The 20,234-nt window shown below is 46.4% G+C and overlaps 1 protein-coding gene across 1 annotated transcript in view; it reads right to left on the bottom strand.

Moving 5' to 3' along the window:
• The window catches only part of Ebf2 (EBF transcription factor 2), a 197,322-nt gene that overhangs the window by 119,211 nt on the left and 57,877 nt on the right, over positions 1 to 20,234 (bottom strand). The window lies entirely within an intron of this gene.

The raw sequence follows: 20,234 nt of genomic DNA, 5'->3' as shown, positions 1-20,234 counted from the left end.
TAGTGGTTCATGGTTCAGCCTCCATTTCTGAAGCTCTCTCCCCAAAGAAATTGCATTTGTACACCCATGTTCACAGGCGCAGTATTCACAATGCCCAAGACATGGAGGTGTCTACAGACAGACAGAAGAACAAAGTGTCATATGACTATACAATAGAACATCAGTTAACCTGTGAAGGGGTAGGCATTTCTTGATGAGCTATTATATGAATAAATCCTAAAAATATTATGCTAAGTGGAATAATCCAGCCTTGAATGACAAGTATTGGATGGCTCTGGTTATAAGAAGCATCTAGAGAAGTCAAATTCATAGACACAGGATGTAAGATGACTGCCTGAAGTTAATAGGAGTTATTGTCTAATGGGTATTCTATGTTACAAGACAAAGAAATTCTAGAGATAGGTGGTACCAGTGGCTGCACATCATGAACATGTACTTAGCAGGCATGTGTGTTTTATTTAATTTAAATGAAAATGACAAGACATGAAATAATAAAAATTACCACTGCTTTTAAATGTAAAATTAAAATGACAAGAAATGAAAATTTTTTTTAAAAAAAAATCAAAGAGATTTGAGAGATGTCTCAGTAGTTAGGAGCACTAACGGCTCTTGCACTTCCTGGGTTCACTTCCTAGCACCCATATGGAAGGAAGTTTAGTCATCTGTAATTCCAACTCCAGGGGGATCTGTTGCCCTCTTCTGGTCTCCATCAACACTGCACACACATAATACACATGCATACATGAAGAAAAAACACCCATACACATAAAATAAAAATCAATAAATCTTTAAGAATAAATAAATAGATATAATAATAAGAATCTCAAAGAATCAGACAAAAAAAAAAGATACATTTCAAGTGGAGATTAACTGCCACTAGTCTCAAAATGCCCCTGTTGCAGAGATTTCTTCTCTTCAGGTATTTCCAAGTCAGCCCTTGGAGTGAAAAGGATTATCTCAAAAGATGTGGACAGTGTCTAGTAAGAACATCCACTATGGAAAGCTGATGAACTCCTCTCTACCTGTTGTGGGTTGTTCTCTGGTATTTGAAACTGTCTCTGATTCTGGAGTACAGTTTAGGAGGAGCATAAACAAAGTTCACAAGTTCGGGCAGTGATGGTGCACGCCTTTAATCCCAGCACTCAGGAAGCAGAGCCAGATGGATCTCTGTGGGTTCAAGGCCAGCCTGGTCTACAGAGCAAGATCCAGGACAGGCACCAAAACTACACACAGAAACCCTGTCTTGGGGAAAGAAAAATTCATGAGGCCCCCACAGAGTAGAAACAGAGACTCTGCAATCAAGCACCAGCTCTAACCACGGAGACAATGGAGATTTCTGCCTCTGCTGGCTTCCTTGTGCTTCTAAGAGCAAGGGATGGAGCTGTGGTCCTCGCTCCAGGCCTAGACGCTCACATATAGCGAGAAATGTAGTGACAACATATACGAGCATCTGTTCTCAAAAGATTGTCTTGGGGTTGGGGATTTAGCTCAGTGGTAGAGTGCTTGCCTAGCAAGCGCAAGGCCCTGGGTTCGATCCTCAGCTCTGGAAAAAAAAAAAAAAAAAAAGATTGTCTTTATTTGTTCTTTGGAGTTTTGAGTGGGAGTTAAGACAGGGTCTCAGGTAGACTGGTCTTAAATTCCAATTAGTCTTGAATTCCCTAAATATCGAAGGATGGCCTCGAAGTCCTGATCCTCCAGCTCCCAAATCACTAGTACTGAGATTATAGTTGTAGGCCACCACACTTGGCTTATGCACTGCTGGGACTTGAACCCGGTCCTCTCAGGGATGCTAAGCACATACTTTACTAACTGAACCACATACCAGTTTCTGGGAAGAACTTCTCATATGAGACAGAAGCAGAGCAAAGAACGTGGCCCAGTCACAATGTGTTTGCTCAGCCAGAGCATCTCCCAGGGTATGACAAGTTCATGCTCCTTCTACACTCGAGAACTTTTCTTACCCCCAGGTCTCCTTTGAGATGAGGTAGTTGAAAGCACAGGTTTGGGGACCATCTGGAGCTGGGTTGCTGAGCAACCATAGCAAGGAATTCCATCTCTTCTGACACCAATTTCCTCATCTATAAACTGGGGATGACAACATTACCTATTTCTCAGAGTTGTGGTAAGCATTCGCAGACTGTTGTGTTAAGCAGGCTTGGTTTGGGGCCTAATACACAGAAAATGTTGGCCGCTCTTATTTGTTATTCTCACAACAGGCCTTAGGAACAGATTTTATGAGTCCTGGAATCAAAAAGGAGAGGCGATACAATGATACGGCCCCTTCCATGTCATCCTTTCTTCTGACTCCTGGCCTGCTTAGTAAAAGAAGGGCCCTAGTGACACCGCCTGCGCACATGCACACACACACACACACACACACACACACACACACACACACACACACACATGAGGACTTGTAACCAGTAAAGCTAGCTGAGCAGAGCTCTCCATGGGCTGTGGTCTCCAGATAAACCAGGAAGCTACCTCTGGGTGTGCTGCCAAGTCTCCCGTCCTGGAGTGGTACCCAAGAAGGCATACATGTCTGTCCCCTGCTCTTCCATTCACTGCGACAGGAGCCTTCATCTGCTCCGCCTTCTGGGAGTGCCTGTCGGTCTCTAAGCCTGGTGTGGAAGCAGGTGTGGGCATATTTTAAGCTCTAGCAAATAACTTTAATTGAGCTCTCCTTGGACATATGAACCCACCGAGTGGGTTTTTTTTTTTTTCCTCTTCTAATAAAAAAAGACCCACAACAAACCAGATGGGTCTCCGTCTCTCCCAGACAACCCTCCCACTCTCAGGCTCTCCTAATAAACCTTCCCTCTAAAGAAACCACCCTTCTTCAAGTGGGTATATTATTTGGTGGCACAAGTATACCCATCCAGCCTCTGTCAGCAGATACACAGATCAGAGGGATGTGAAACACAGAAATGAGGCCTGATAGGGTTGGGCTGAGGCTTGTACTCTTCCTGATCTGGAACTTCCCTAGGCCTGTATCGCTTGCCTCCTTGCTCCCATCAACATACTTTGGATTTGTCACCACTACCTCCTATAAGTCTCACCTCAAAGAAAGCCTTCTAGAGGGGAGCCTCACAGCGATCTAGCTCACGCATCCTCAGCATCCACACAGAATCCCCTCCACCCAAATCCAGGTGTACTCCTTGCCAATGTGTCCAGGAAAAGTGATAAAAACAGAGCCACCGAGCTCCCTGTCACCAGAATAAAGCCCCTCGGAGAGGCACAGTGTCAAGGAAAGGGAGCAGGTGAGGGCAAAAGAGACATGGGTCATTGTGAATGGATTCTAGACCTCCCTCCCCAGGAAAAAAGAAATAAAAGAGACCTCAAGACCAGCCCAGGGCATGAGTGAAGTAACACACCCCGGGTTCTGATTTATGAGCATTGAATTATTGGTAAGAGGGCCCGAAAGGAGTCGTTTACAACAGAAATTATTGCAGGCAAATGTTGGTTGGTATATTAAATCACCCACTAATATTGATGGGTTAATGCCTGTCACACTTACTTAAGGGTCATAGGGAAAGGAGAAAAGGAGGGTGCTTTATCTCTGGCCTGTTACCCCTAAATATAACGATAGATACACCTTTGTGTGCTTTCTATTTTTCCTCAAGCGAAGCCTGCTGTATTATTTATGGTTTTCTAAGTCACCGGCTGCAGCCTGCATCTGGATCTTAAAAGGGTGATTTGCAAAAACACAAAAACAAGGCACCCGTCTAGTATGCTGGTGGGATTCTGTTCACCCGGCTCACAGCAGCCCTTCGGAGGACCCCGGGCTGAAGCACCACCAGGCGCCTGGGGCTGCCGGGGCCAGATGGTGAGGGCGTATTGTTCCCTTTCTGATGATAGTCCTGCTGTGGCAAATAAAGTTAAATCAAAAGGTTAGAGCTCTGCATGGGGGTGGCGGGGCTGGCTCTGGCTGACAAGGCTGAGGAGCACCAGCAGCGAGTGGATGGATGGACACTGTGCCCGTTCCCAGGAACGCAAAAGGGAGGCCCTAGCTGCTAAAACCAAAGTTCTGACCCGGAAAGGGGCTTCCAGACCCTTCACACTACAGCCTCTCTCTCTTTGACCGACAGCAATCAGGGGTCGTGGACCTCTCCTGTCCGGTGCCTGTGAAAGACCCAGCTGGCCACCTTGGCAAACCCAGGAGCAGGGAGGCACTGACCCTCTCCCTGGGTCTCCAATGTGAGGAGCCACCTCTGACTCACACAAACCAACCTTTGGGAGAGGGAGTAAGGATTTGGTGGCATTTGGGGAATAGTGGGGAAGTGGTTTGGAGGGTGAGACGATCGCCTCTAGGCCCATGCCAGATCATGCATTGCAGAGAGGCTGTGCAGGGCCTATTGGCCCCTGAAAGTAAGAATTGAGACAGCCCAACACAAGGAGATGATGTTTGACACAAAAACAAGTCAGTGCCGCAGACACTGCTGCCAATGCACAATGTCAGCATTAGTGTTTGTCTGCTTATGTCTTGCTGTATAGCTCTGGATGCCCCGCAACTCCCTAGTTAGACCAGGCTGGCCTTGAACTCACAGAGATCCACTTGCCTTTGTATCCTAACTGCTGGGATTAAAGTTATGCACCACCCTAGATTCCTAAATTCTGTTCAAGCAGCCTTGCATTTCCAACTTTGGCCTTGCCATGCCCCTTCCACTCAGTGCTGGCCACACACTTGCTTCCTGCTTCCTGATCTTTTTCACACCGAGTTCCCGGGAGCTCAGCCTTCACTCCAGAGGCAGCTCTTTCCAGGCCTGGAGCCCTTGGGGGTCTGCAGAGCACTTGTTATTTACGTGGGGGAACCAGGCTGCCTTTCCATGCCAGTTGATCTGAGGTAAATAAGAATGCCCCACAGACTTAAAAAATAAGAAAGAAAAGTAAACAGTAAGCTATGCGTCTGGGATTTTAACGTGAGAGTCTGTCATTACAGCTAAATGCACTTGTTGGCCCTTCCTGGCTGCCATTTCACACTCAACATTAGCTCCATCCTTTCTGCTCCGTTTAAGCCTGTCCCTGCTGCCATGTTTACCAGAAAGAACTCTTCCTTCTACCAAAGTTGTGAATGCACATTCCAAAGAGGCTTAGGAATAGTGGTGTTTCCAAAGGTTCGTAAAATTGTAAGTGTCTAAATGTCAGCCACATTTCAGGGAAAAATTATTTTAAAAAAATTTAAGACACTTTGAATTTACTCCCATCCTGAGATCTGTAGGTTTGGTGCATTTGGGACTGGTATTAATTTTCATTTGCCTTTTCTTTTTTTTCCTTTTTTTTTTTTTTTTTTTTTGTGAGACAAGGTGTCATGTATCCAGGCTGGCCTCCAACTCACTGTGTAGTTGAGGAATGGCCTTGAACTCCTAATTCTCCTACCTCCACCTCCGCAGTGCTGGGATTACAGGCATGGCCACCATGCTGGCTTAGCATCCTTATTTTTTTTTTTTTTTTTCAGTTTCATTCTGTTAGAGACGCTTGGGAGGCTCTCGGCTCATTTCCAAAGGTGGGGGCCAAGGTGCTCAGCCATGCCAAAGGGAAATACAGGATTTGAAAATTCTTACCACCACCACCCCACCCCACACACATAATAAGGATTTTGAGTAGAAGGAACAAGTGAGATCACGCCAGCAAACTGGTTTTCATAGATGAGGTCACTGATGTGACCTGTCCCAGGTCACCCACAGAATGGGCGAAAGCCAGGCCAGGAGACAGATCCCTGGAACTCTGGCTCAGTGCTCTGGCCAGCTCCTCCCACCAACTTCCTGTCCTGCCAGTGATGATCTGAACCTCTGGGACTCCTCCTAAGGCCTGGTTGTCCCCAGCAAGAGTCTGTGAGAGATGGAACAGAGGTCCAGGGTCGTCCCTGTACTTGCTATTCACTGGGACTATTGCTAGAGAAATATACTTGCTTTCAAAGGAAAACTTTCCACAGCCCACATACCTGTTTGGGAAAGTTCCATTTGTATATCAGAAACCGAGTTTTGGGGTTTTTATTTTTTTATTTTTTAAATCTTAGTTTGAACTTTCACTGGGGTGTGGATCAAACACACCACAGGAAATTAGAATATTGTTACTCAACTAAGTGATGGAACACACACAAGTCAATCTTTTCTCTTTTCAGATTCTAACCATACATGAAACTATTCATGGCACAAAAGCTAGGACTCACACTGCAAAATAACATGAGCTCCGCACTCTCCTCACGTCTCCTCACACTCAGCTTCCAATACCACACAAACACACATATACACATGGTCACACACACATGCACACACACACATATATGCACATGCACACACATGCACACACATACATGCATGCACACATATGCACATGCACACGTACACACATGCACACGTACACACATACACACACACATACACACTGCTCCTCCATAGCTGGAAAAACACAGTTTTCCAATAACTGCCTTTCTGTGGCATTTGTACATTCTGAGGCCCAGGGAGACTTCCCATTCTCCACACTCAGCACTTTGAGGGCTGTGGAGGTCAAGGCCCCAGTATTCCCAGCAGAGCCCAGACAGTTCATCCAGAACAATCAAGCTACCGGCTGCTCCACCCCTCTCGTTACTAAGCTGACACCGGTTTCTCAAACCAGCATCACCTTCGTGGTTGCTATTTTCCAGAACAACCACAAAGCACAAACAGGACGCCAAGGGGAGCCGCTGCCGAGTCCAACAGTCCCGGGTTCTGCTCTGAAGCCCTTCTTCCACACCGCACACACAGTCAGAGAAAAGGAAATGGAATAATGAAACTACCACCAGCCCTCAGAAGCGGCTGTGAGCACGGGAGCTCGGAGCAGAGCTGGGAATCACCTCCTCCCCTCCAGGCTGTGAGCTGGGGCTGCAGGGGAACTCGAAAGAAACGATACGTGCGTGTTTCAGGTTTTATAGCGATCTGCACTGGCTTCCCTTTCCACCAAGTGTACGTAGCTGGTGGGGAGTTAGTGGCCTCAGGAAAGCACACCACAAGCATGTACGCCTGGAGGAAGCAGTGTCTGGCCAGTTCTTTCTGCTGAGATCCAGATGCAAATATCCTTTGATTAAACATGATAACATGATGGGGTTAAACAGACACACAAGCACGTATAAGTACACGTATACCTGTATTCTGTAGCTCATTAATATGCCGGCTCTACACACTGGCTGTCAAATGAAATATTTAAACATGCAAAGTCTTTGCTTTACTTCTAGCTTGAAAATGTTTGCTAGAGGGAGTTTTTTGGGGTTTTTTTTTTGTTTTGTTTTGTTTTTTTAGATTTAATTATTGTATGATATGTGTCTGTGTGGTAGGTCTATGCACATGAGTTACAGGCAGTTAGTTATTAGTCTCCTAATGGGGTGCTAGGAATCAAACTTGGATTCTCTTGCAAGAAAAGCACACACAAGCTCTAAGCCTCTGAGCCATCTCTCCAGCCGGAAGTGTCCGTACGCATGTGGGAATCTAAGATCCTCTTTTTCCTGCCTAACCCTAAACTGCAAGGTTAGCTTAAATGACTTTTTAGTTTCCCAAGCAACACTGAAAACAAACAAAAATCTTCATATCTACCAGAAGTGGACAGTAGTATTCTGAGTTGTAAAGACTGGCATTATGTGTATACTTACTGAGCAGAATCAATTGGGGAAGAAAATCAGGACTGAATCTGAAATTCTATTTAAGCAAAGCTAGAGACTCATAATTTGAGCTCGGATCCTGTACAGCTGCCAAAGGAAAGTTGAAATTTTTATCTAAAGGGTGAACAGCTGCAGTCAAAATTACACTGCCATATTCATCTTTATAAATGTCTCAAAGAGAATCCAAAGTAACACCCGATGCAGCCAACAGGATCCCTGCTTTGGGGTGAGCCAGAGGGATCACGGTCCCAGTTTGGGGGTCTCTTTCAACATAAATATTAATGAATCCAATTGCATTAAAACTCTCCTCTGATGAAAACTAAAAATTCAGCTTGCATCATACCTTTTTATGAAGAATTAAAACGCTTTCATTACTTTTAAAGGATGTGGTTAAAATTATTAAATCATTATTGAATCTAGGTCTCAAAACCCACTCACAGCCTTTTTCCATGTTCTTACACATGCTTTAATGGGGATGTTTTAGGTTTTGCCCATTTGGCAACAGGTCCAAGAGATAGTTATTACGCACAGCTCAATAGTTAAGCTTTCTAACTTCCATAATATTTTGTGGTTCCCTGTAGAACCAAACTACCTTTCCCCGTCTCCAGAATCCCTCATAATGTTCTGGGTAAAACCTCAGGAAAATGACACCAAGCTGGGGTTAGCTGCAAAGAGACAATATATTTCAAATAAAGACTAACAATATTCAGAAACTATTTCCTCTTATTTCTTTTCTCTACTTATTTGTTAATCTGATAGTGTTTTCGGGCTTTGGAAGGTTCATGCATTTTGTATTCTGGAGAGATTAGGGGCTTCCTGGGGCGGGGGGAGATTGGAGAATCAACTTACACTCTCTGGGCTGAGTCTCCCTCAATGTTCAAGGTCTTTTAAACCTTCTAAGAACATAAATGTGCATATATTAGTGGCACTTGTGTTGTTGGGATGGGGGGGGGGCAGGAGAGACAGAGAGAGAGAGCAGCTTTTCCTGTGTAAATATGGACTCTTAAGCCTCTAAATGATTTGCCAAACTGAATCGAATAATAAAGGGTTTAAACTTTGTCATTTGGGGGTTAATGTGAAAGGCTTGTCAACATCAGATTGTTTAGACATTAAAAGGAACGCGCTGTGCGCCTCCTTTAAACCCCTGCTCACTGGCGTTGCAGCTCCCATTGAATTTACCCAGCTGTAAGTGATTCCAGATGCGCGGCAGTGACAAGCTTCAGTCTCAGGGTACTTATTCATTTCACATTAAAATCTCATGTTCCCAGGTCTGAGCTGTTATCTGACTGAGATCTGATTAGGGAATACAGCAAGGAGGCATTTCTAACCCAGACCCTGGCCTCCTTCTCTGGCCTGGAACTCCGGGAGGTATGGGCTGAGTATAGAGCTCAGGGCCGTATCATTTTAACCCACATCCAATGCCCCCCAGGAGTCAGGGACCTGGCCAAGTACTTTCACATAGCTTATCTCCATCCATCCTTGGACAGAGCTCAGGACATCGCAGCCTGCCTTAACCTAATTCCCCAGTGGAACACAAGGCAAAGGGTGGGGCCTGTGATTTCTGTGCTTCATCTACATGGTATCCCACACGCAGAGGGGTGCATGCTACACGCATGATGAGTGATGACTGATAGCCAAGCTCATGAATCCTTTCGTCCTGTTTCCTGCCCTGTGCTATGGCTGGGCCATGACAGACAAGATAAGTAGGGGGGGGGGGCAGAAAAGAGGTGAGGGTCAAGCCATTTAGGCCTTCATTTCCCTTGTAAAGGCAAGATGTCGGTCCTTCCCAGCCACCAGCATGAGCAGGGCAGGTTTCGAGTCAGACTTCCCTTCTTTACCTGCAGACCTGCCCGCTGACGCGTGTCAAAGAAGCCTTTTTCTAGAAACAGAGCCCTAAACTAGGCCTGGGACTGTGATACAGAACAAGGACAGTGGCGGCACACCACCACCTTCATGCTGCCCACTAGAAAGCAAGGGTCATTACCAGTTTCCTACATCCCCCTCAAGCTAAGCTTTGGGCTTGCTTTGGGCTTTATTGACATTCTCTTCCCTCAACCTCATTGTCATCTGAAAGCACCGTGAACCTCCCCCAGATCAGCAGTGGTCACAGGCTGCTGGGCAGCCCCAGAACCGTCAAGAGGCTCCTGTCACCAAAATCGTCACCCTGGAAGCCCCAGAAAAAACATGTACTGAATACTGCCATCCCTTCCCCACACGCTCCCCGAAGAGGAGAGCTCACACCTTGAATTCAAAGTGGACAAGGTGAAGAAGGCAGGGAAGCCCAAACCCACCTTGGCTGCCGGAGAAGGGGCTGGAATCAAGGGACAGACAGCCAACCACATGGAAAGGGAACAGCAGCATTTGGCTTGGTGGTGGGCAGATTTTCTTTTACGACTGCTAAATGCCTGCCTCTCTCCCCAAGCAATTACAGTACTGTTTCTCATCAAGATGGCTGTTAGCAGCCAGTCTCTAAGACTCTGCAAGGAAATCAAGGATGCTATTGGCAGCTGTCTTGGAGAGTGACCTGGATGGCCATCCTTGTCGGTTCATGGTAGGAGTGAAGGACACCCTGGCAATGGTCTATACCAAGCTAAGCCATATATGACTGCTAAAGAAGGCAGGGTGGTGGTTTCCTGGTGTCCAACACAGGTGAAAGAGAAAAGGTCTGTATGCCTTCCAGCTGCAATTTCAGAACCAGAGCACAACTATAAAATGTGACTTTACCCCCATGGCACAGGCCTGGCCAGAGGAAACCCAAGTTCCTTTCCTCCAGAACGTGGGTGATATCAAAGGCTGTCATCAAGTTAATTAGAAGCAACACACGGAGAGAGTGTTTCAAAGCACAGTGGACACAAGTCATGTAATGAATGCTTGTAAAAGATCATGGGGAAGACGCGTGTTAGATGCTTAGGGTAAACAGGTCCAACACAAGGGAGGTTCCTTTCTGCAACATGCAGAGGCTTCCGGGCTGCAAAGAAGCTGCCCGAGGGAGGTATATAGCGAGCTTTTCAAGCACCAGTATGTAGTCTCACACACGTGAATGGACGCCCATAGGAAGGATCCTCATAGAAGTTGCTGGTAGTCCCACGTAGTTAACAGATCTCTCGGCTCGCTCTGTCGTTGTAAAACACAGGTCCCGCCAAGCCTCTACTGTACCCACAAGTTGCTGTATGGCCCCTAGATGCAGAATGTCTTTCCTCTCTTGGCAGTGTTTGGGGAATGAAAGAGAGTAAATGATTTGGGAAAGCTGCCAGGAGGATGTAGAAGCCAGGTGGGCCATGTCCTCAGAAGGCAGCTCATGTGGGGGCTGAGAGGCAATCCCCTCGATGGACAGGCTCTGTGTGCCAGCTGCAGACCCAAGCCCTGCCCCCAAGTCACATTGTGACATGCCACAAGGCACTGGAGAGGGAGCCGGCTGGGGCAGGCTGCATAATATTTTTAAAAGCCCATTTCCCTTGTTCAAGGGGGTAGCAGGTGGAAGGCAGCACCCCTGAAGGGCAGACCCCCTGAAAGGCCCCACAGGCAACAGCGCAATAAAAGCAAGCGAAGCTGGCAGAGATCCCGAAGTTTGGAATTGACCTTCCTCTTGATCTGGGACTTAATGCCTCCAAACCAAACTAATTCCAAAAGTCACCTTCTCAACTTCTCACAATTTAAAAAAAAAAAAAAATGAAGGCTCAGGTACAGCCTCCCTCTTGCAGCCCTTCTGACGTCCTTAGTCGTTCAAATTAAATCTGAATGGTTCGTCTCTTTTTATTATAGGATGGGCCATATGTCACTAAAATAAAAACCCAGCTGAAATCCCAGTACAGATAAAGGGCATGGAAAGCTGTTCCAGCCACAAAATAGGCACCCTGTTTAAATCTTATTAAACAATAACACCCACCGGCTTCTCCTCCCTCTTTCCCCCCCACCCCTGGGGAAAAAATCAGGAAGGAAATTGTAGTTAAATCATCTCATGGTTTGGCAAAAACCTCTACCTCTGAAAAATGAAAAGAAAAGAAGGAGAAAAAGAACTTCTTTCCTTACTGAACTCACACAGGCTAATAAAAAGCAGGACTGTATTGCTTTGCACTGAGGCTGTCAGGCTCTGCAGTGAAATACGGATGCTGACTGTCTGGGTCCCTGGAGTCCTGCCCCTCAGACCACCAAAAAGGGAACGGGGTGGGGGGGCAGGCTCACTCATCCTCTCCTTGTCCAGGGTGAATCCTGTTTGTTGCTTTGTTTTAGTTTGGATTTTTGTTTTCTGGCCAGAACATCTCTTTCCTTGAATAAAGTTCCCAAAGGTTGTGCTGAACTCTGAGAGACACAGAAAGGGGCGTTCCTGTTCCAAAGAGCTGTGATTGTGCCTTGTTGCAAAGAGTGTAAACAGCTGCATTCAGAGAAGACAACAATGTTGGAGAAGGCAAACAAAATAAAACAGCAGACTAGAGAGAGAGAGAGAGAGAGAGAGAGAGAGAGATCAAAAAGAAAAAGCATTTCCATTTCACACAGTCCCCCAGTGGTCTCAATCGCTCCTCCTCCACCATCAAAAATTCATAAAGGGATCAGCATTCTTTAGCGAATGGATCCCAGTGGCACCATAGACCTTGTTGGGGAGAGAGGCAATAAATATCAAATTATATACCTCATGGGAAGAGAGCAATGAACCCTGGGCTTTGAGGCTTCCATATGGTCCCTGGGGGCGTCTGGCTCCAGACTCCAGGTCCAACACAGAAGAGAAATGGGTCAAGTGTGTCAATTTCTAGACTGATGACCTTTGACTTGTTTAATGACACTGGGAGGCCACCAGAAGGAAGGATGCCACATGCCTTAGAGGGAAGAAGTGGGGGAGGGGTGCTGGGGGCACTGCAGCAGCAGTGGTGTTGTAGAGGTGACCTCCTACCTTTTACTCTGCCTAGCTTCGATTGGTCCTTGGAAAGATCCAACTAGATCATTCATAGAATGTGAGGAACAGGGGACTTCAAAAGTGCCATGCTTCTGGAAGGGCTGGACTTCTGCCCTAAAGTCAAAACCTCTCTTTCTGTTCTACCTCTCCGCCTTGACCCCACCAAACTCTCCCTTACCATGTCGCAGTTTCCAAGCCTTCTTCCTCGGCCATCCCAATCACCCTCCAACCCAGCTGCCACCACCTCACAAGGTGGCCTCCATGCTCAGTTAGCTGTGTCCGCCCACCATCTCTGGGCACTGTTTCATCTTCCTACTTCACACTTTTTAAATGTGTGTACCTTGCTTCAAATCAGACCCAGAGCCTCAGACCTGTATGGTAAGCCCTCCAACACTCACTTCTAACTTGAGAGCAGCAGGAGTGGCTTTGACCCTCTGGCTTCACCATATGTATGACCCGGGTGCCAGGTTGAACAGGTTGAAAGCCTGACATCACAATGAGCTCTGCAAAGCAGCCGAGGAGCATGGGTTCCAAGAAGAAAGGCCGAGAGAGCTGAGTCAAAGATCAATGTGTGGAGTCAAGAAGGGCACACCCGCTTTTTCTCCCCACTGAAAATTGTGAGCGGTTTATTCACTCGGCGAACATGATGCTGACAGGTGCCCAGCGTTTCCTGCTCTAAAACGGAAGACTGGGTTCGAGCCTCGAAATGCTCTCACTGATAATGCAAATTAAGAGACTCTCACAGTTGGTTAATAAAATCGTGTAAGGCTTTCTCTGAACCAGACACTTTAGGGAGAGTCTCTTTCAGCTCATGGACTACGATTGTTAAAAAAGCATTTGGCGGCCTGTCTCCCAGAGGGCTGTCAGCATAGTGCCAGGCCTCATCTTATATATAAAGTTGACCCAATTAGAGCTGGGTGTGGAGGCAGTTTTTTAGCTCCCCACTCTCACGCACCTGGGCTCACATCCCCATTTGTGCTTCAAAAAGAGTTAAGCATTCCTGTTTCCCAGGGTCTGGCTTTCTGAACTCTGCTGCCAATTCTATGAGCTATTCCTTCAGACATGTGCTAAATGGTAAGTGGTGAGCAATCTGCCTGGAACACCCACACTGAGCTCTTCTTCTCCTGGTTCCCAGAGCCCCTGCTGGGTGGGGCCATCCCAGCTTGCAGTCAGCGCAACCCAGGCAGGCTATGGTCCAGCAAGCAGTGGCCCCATGTCTTCCTCCATGCAGCTGACCCTCCCAAATTGTAGAGCTGGTTAGTGGAAAATGGAGCTCAGGTCATCCCTGGTGGAAGGAGTCTGAGCACCAGGGTCGCTAGGGTGGGGGTGGGGGAGCACTAAAGTTATTGTCGAAAAGAAGGCTGTGTGTCTCATTTCATTGTTCTGTGTTCCCACCATCCACCAAGCCTTTTCAGGCCCATTGATGTCCCCTAACCTTTCTGGAGCTGTATACATTTTTTTTAGACCTTCCCGCGTCTCTGTCACCTCCAGAAATAGAAAATTGCCACTTTTTTTAAAAAGCTAAGCTTGATTTAAATGATATTAATTTTCAGAATATGAGCCCTTTCACTATCTTAAACAGAAACACATGTGCACACACCCAAAACATCTATTTTATGAGCTCTAATATATATGATATGCTATATATGCATATACTTAAAATATTATATATAAACATACAATTAAATCCACACAGTACCCTAACTTTATGGCTCATTGTTGTATTTATATATTTCTAAGACTTATGTTCAGTGGTAAAATGAATTGAATGTTCTGGATTCTCTGATTAAAAAAAAGAAAGAAAAAATAATTCTACAAGTCACTGACTACGATTCTGCTAACGTGTCCCCAAGCCGAGGCTCATACGCTGTTTCCCTTGTGATTATGTTCAGGTGGCACTTTTAAGAGGAAAGAAAATAGAGAGACACTCTCCATACCAGCACCATCCCTGAAATTGTTAAGTAGCTCATTTGCCACTCACTAACTGCATAGAGTGGTGTTCACCCCTACACAAGGTGGAGAGGGTTAGAGAGTTACTTCTCAGTTAAGAGCACTGGTTGCTCTGGCAGAGGACCTGGGGTTGGGTCCCAGCACCCACCTGGCAGCTCAACCATTTTCAGAGGACCCTATCTGTACTCTCTTTAGGCCTCCAAGAGCACTAAACACACATGGTACAAACGCCTACACATGTAAAATAAAAAAATCAATCTTTCTAAGGGGTGAAGGGGGTAAGAAAATTTTAAAGGCATGGAAAGTGTGAATAATTCAATGTGTAAATTAAAATAACAGACTACAAAACCAGGCACACTCTGACTCAGATAAAATAGGTCTACAGAGAAATATGGAGGACGTGACTCAGATGAAAATATGCTGAACTATTGAAAATGACAGTGGTTTATTTTTTCACCTCTCTCTCTTTTCCAGACTTTTCTTTTGTTTCGTCATCCGTGCTATGATTAAGAGGAAAGTTTTGAATACAAGCCCCTTGACTCGATGGGAACTTCCCTTTCCTATCTCCCTCTGGGTTGTCCTCAGGGACCCAACACACCCCAGGAAGCTGGAATGAGAGGAGAAGAAAGGAGTCCCCCCACTGACCTCCAGAATTCAGCCCTGGCAGCTCTCAATTCCCAAGCACAATGCTTGGCTTTGGCTCTGGGCAGGCCCAGCTTACACTGCCTCTGGGCTAATGAATTATACAAACTTGCAGGGTGTGCCCACGGATACCAGAGGATGGGCTGAGACCCAGGAGCAGGAACCATAACAAAGGACTTCGCCCTTGATGTTAATGTCAATATGAAACTCTAAACTTGGCTTGGTGAATTATATACGCTATTGGTGGGAAGTTTAAAAGGTTCTGCAAGCCAGGGGCAGAAGTTCAGCTGGTAGAGAGGGTACCCGAAGTAGACAATGCCCTGGATTTAATGCATGCTTGAAACCTAAGTACATGGGAAGCAGAGGCATGAATATGCAGAAGTTCAAGGTGATCCTCAGCTAACTAGCAAATTTGAGGCCAGCCTGGGCTACAGAAGACCTTGTATCAGGGAAGAAAGGATATCTCAATTTCACTTTTTCAATACGGCTCTAGAAAAAAATGGAATCTAACATTTTTCAACTGAGTTGCCATACTGTGAGGGCCTACCCCTCCAATCCCTCATGGTATTGGGTACCAGGGTCACAGAAGATGAGAAGGTGTGTGTTTATGTATGTTAGCATGCATATGTGTCTTTGTGTGTCCTTGTGTGTGTGTGTGTGTGTGTGTGTGTGTGTGTGTGTGTGTGTGTGTGTGTTAGTATGTCAGAACGTGTATGTGGGTGTAGACTGGAATCCAAACACATTATTTCTGGAAAGTAAAGAAAGGAAGCGCGATGTCTCCCAGATCTGTGATGAGCATGAGAACAGGAACCCACACATAGCCCACAGCAAAGCTCAGCTCACAGAAGGAACTGGCCCATCCTCACTAGCTTCACTCACAGTGGCTTCAGCACGTAAGTAACTAGGACCCCAAACCCATAAATTAAGCAACAAGGTACAGAGCCTAGGAAAAAGCAATGTGCTCATAAGCCCACCCTGCCTCAGAAACCCCCAGTCTCCAGGCAATGCTGAAGCCCCCTGTTGCCCACACTTGGGAACTTCCTTCCCAAACAGCTGTGGTTTTCAACCTTCCTGATGCTGTGACCCTTTGATATAGTTCCTCAAGTTGCTGTGACCCCAACCAAAAAATTATTTTTGTTGCTACTGCATAACTCAATTTCACTACTGTTATGAATTGTAATATAAATATCTGTGATTTCCAGTGGTCTTAGGCGACCCCTGTGAAAGGGTCATTTGACCTCCCAAGGAGTCGTGACTCACAGGTTGAGCTTTTAATAAGTTTTGCAAAATGAAGCTTGCAGAATGAGCTCAGATCTGTGGCTTCCCTTCCTGGGTGTTCTCAAAGATTCTTAGCCACCCACCTCCTGAAACAGAGAGACCTCTAAAAACTCAGCCCTGCCAAAAAGAAAAAAAATTCTAGAAGAATAATAATCATGTCAATACAACAGGTAAAGCCTACAGTACCTTTCTTCTGTCTCCAGAGGACCTCAGGGGGAGTGATTCTGCCCTTAAAGGAGGCAGGGGAATTGTTTATCTTTGAAAAGTGATAAAACAGAGGCCAACCCTGGGTTACAGCTGGGAGAGAGACTACCCAGACCAGAGTTCCCTGGTCCACCTCAAGGCTCCAGAGAGTTCTGGAAACTCACCAAGGTTCTGTGGAGGGAGCCTCCTTGCCAATAGTGAGTATGAAGTGCCCCTTGGAATCAGCTGGTGTTTTCTCTGAACTACCCAGTGGCTGCATATAAAATACATAGGGAAGGGGATATCAAGATTGCTCAGTGGAAGGGCACTTGCTACCAAGACTTACAAGCTGAGTTTGATCCCCAGGACTCCATGGTGGAAAAAGAGAACTGACCTCCACATGCACCCACCCACTCCCATACTAAATACATAGATAGATAGATAAAGGTAAAAAAGAAAAAAATCAATAATAGTGACCAAAATGGCCAAGCATAGTCTCTCTCTCTCTCTCTCTCTCTCTCTCTCTCTCTCTCTCTCTCTCTCTGTCTCTCTCTCATGCACCCCTTTAATCCCAACCCTCAGGATATGGTGATAGTCAGACCTCTGTGAATTCTAAGCCAGCCTGGGATACATAGAGAGCTCCAGGTCAGCTAGGGCTACATAGTAAGACCCTGACTCAAAAAAAAAAAAAAAAGAAAAAAGAAAAGAAAGTGCCTAAAACATGTAAGAATAAAATAAGATACACAGTGCCATGGTCCAACTTCCTCACAGCTGACATACACATAAAATTTCATCATACTTCATCAGTAAATCCAGGTGGGACACCTCCAGAGAAAAGAAGAATCTGGGGGCCACAGGGCATTCCAGAGACATCTTTCCCCAAATGAGAAAGCCAGGCACACACTTGAGAAGCAGTCTTCCAAACAGAAGGAGTAGCCACAGTGTTGCTGGGGAGTCCAGTGACCCTAGACACGTCACATCATTGGCTCTCCCTCAAAGGCTGTTCTTGCTCTAGGCGGGAGAGGATGGGAAGTAACAAGAGACTTGCTGATGAGAAGGAAGGGAAAAAAAGCACAAGGTGCCAGAAAGGTCCTGTGAGCTTTGGCAGTTCCTTGCGGTGTGGCCATAAGGCACACACTCACCTCTGTAACACATATTTGTCAAGAGCACGGGGCGCATGCTGTGCTTCTTGACCTTATAAAGCTTGGGTTTGTCTGTGATCTGCCAAGTGCCTTCTTAGATACTCATACATGTGAGTCTGGATCCACCACCTCCTGGCTGGAGCCCCCATCAGCAACGCCCCCTCACCTATTTAAAGTTTCTATTTGTCTATTTGTTGTATTGTTCTACTGGGGACTGAACATAGGTCTTTTATGCACCAGGCACGTACTCTACCACTGAGCTATCTCCATAGCCCCACCTTTAGTTTTTGATTTTGAGATAATGTGTCACTAAGTTGCCCCAGGCTAGACCTGAACTCAACCTGTAGCCCAGGCAGGACTTCAATTGCAATCCTCCAGGCACAGCCTCCCTCATAGTTGGGATGACCGACCTGTACCACCAAGCTCAGCTCTACCCATCTTTCAATTCCCAGCTCGATTCCCAGTTACTGCAGCCTATACTAACTTCCCTCCCCTCTGCTCTATGGCCTTCCGGGGCAGGGGTAGACAGAAATGAGGTCCAAATCTGATTTTCCTTTTTTTTTGGGGGGGGGTGGCATTGAGGGGATGCATTTTCAAGACAGAGTTTCTCTGTGTAACAACTCTGGCTGTTTTGGAACTTGCTCTGTAGACCAAGCTGGTATTGAACTCACAGAAATCTGCCTTCCAAGTGCTGGGATTAAATGCATGTGCTGCCACCACCACCACCCTGAATCCAGATCTGATTTTCTGATGGTTCATAGGCATTGGGTAATCTATGGAACATATAACATGTATTTCATGTTGGCTACATACTAACGCTTTCTAAGAGATCGAATCAAAAGCTGCATTAAGACCTTAACTGTGTCCTCAAATGTATTGGATATGGTCATTTCCCTCTCAAGGGCTGAAAATAGAGTGGGTTTCTGCTAGGAACCTTCCTCCAAACACCACCCCTGCAATCACTATGCCCACCTACAGATGAGGAGACTGAGGCACAAACGGGGCCTGGCCCCACGTCATATGGCTAAAAAGCAGAAGAGCAAAGAATTGTGTGAAACTCTTCAATCTTCCATCTGGGAGATGACATTGTGCCTGGATATGCAGACTAACTGAAGGTGGTATTAAACTGGTGACATCACATCACCAGATCATGTTACGTCAACTGAGGACCAGCCGCATGAGATGTGGTAATGCACTCCAGGCTTACAATGCAACAACTGGGCTCTGTCCATGACAGATGACATGGAAGACATCACTCAAATGTCTTTGTCCCTCAGCATCCTGGTTTCCCGTAAAATGGAGATGGTAGCAGCCTCTGCCGCAGGCTGGTGAAAGGCGTGATGTTCATAGTATGCCCAGATATGCTCAGAAATCAGAAAAGGGAGAACCACACAGGATTCAGCAGGTGGGGATAGTAGGGGTGAGAAGAAAATGGGGAGAGTAGGGCTCGGGGCCCACAGATGAAACACTGCTGGCCAACGTCACATTAGAGCAGATGTCATTGTCCCTGTGTGGCACTCAGGGTGAGATTTGGGCTTATAACATATTCAACTGTGGGTCATGGGACCCATGGCACAGAAAACTTGTCAAAGCAACACCAGCTATTCTTCTCCAAAACTGAACCAGACACTAATGCAAAGCACGTAATTTCACGCATAAAATTTCAAGTCTTTCAGGAAATAGTGACCTGGATGGAGAATTTCGGAGACTTCAGACATTACATTGTTTCAGGCTTCATATGTTTGCAGCACTTGGGAATCAGACTGATTTAGACATGTGACGCTATAAATGACTTACAGAAAACTCTGCTTGGGTATGCTGGTAGATTAAACGGCCTGCCTCTGTTCTGCACTCCTGCAGTAGCGGCACTGTGTATTCTGTGTAAATAACCAGCAGAGGGATGTGAGAGGTCCCCCGCCACAAGCCACTTTGGCTTGGTGTTCTGGATAAAGGGCCAGCAGGTGTCTTTCCAACCATCAGCAGATATGTGCCCTGAACCACAGGGCAGACTGCCCGGGAAGCCTTCCTTGGAGGGCTCATGGAATTCCTTTCTACCAGCTGGATTGGCCCAGGAGTCAGGATCTAGATCTCAGAGCTTCGCGGGGCTTACTGTGGGGATTCAGAGCCTGGTGGTTGTCCCTTCCTGTCACCTCTTCTTCCCATTGCCAAGGGTTTCAGAGAGAGAAAGGAGCCCAGGTCTGGAAGCAAAATCTCTGCCAGCCTCCACTCAGTAGGTGAGCAGAAATACCTCACAGCTTTGTATGATCAAATTGTAACAGTAGGTGTAACAAGCATGTGTATAAGGCAGGGCTCTGGGTGGACACATCCACTCACACACATGATTATAGACCCATTTCTGCAGTAGCACATCTATCCACTGCCTTTAGAATACTTGGGTCCAGTGTGGCAGCACACACCTTTAATCTCAGCACTTGGGAGGCAGAGGCAGGTGACTCCTTGAGTTCCAGACCAGCCTGGTCTATAGAGCGAGTTTCAGGGCAGCTGAGGTTGCACAGGGCTC

The sequence above is a fragment of the Onychomys torridus genome, chromosome 9 (assembly GCF_903995425.1).
Source record: "Onychomys torridus chromosome 9, mOncTor1.1, whole genome shotgun sequence".
Taxonomy (NCBI): domain Eukaryota; kingdom Metazoa; phylum Chordata; class Mammalia; order Rodentia; family Cricetidae; genus Onychomys; species Onychomys torridus.
Note: the sequence above shows the minus strand (reverse complement) of the source record. Positions and strands in the feature narration are given on the sequence as shown.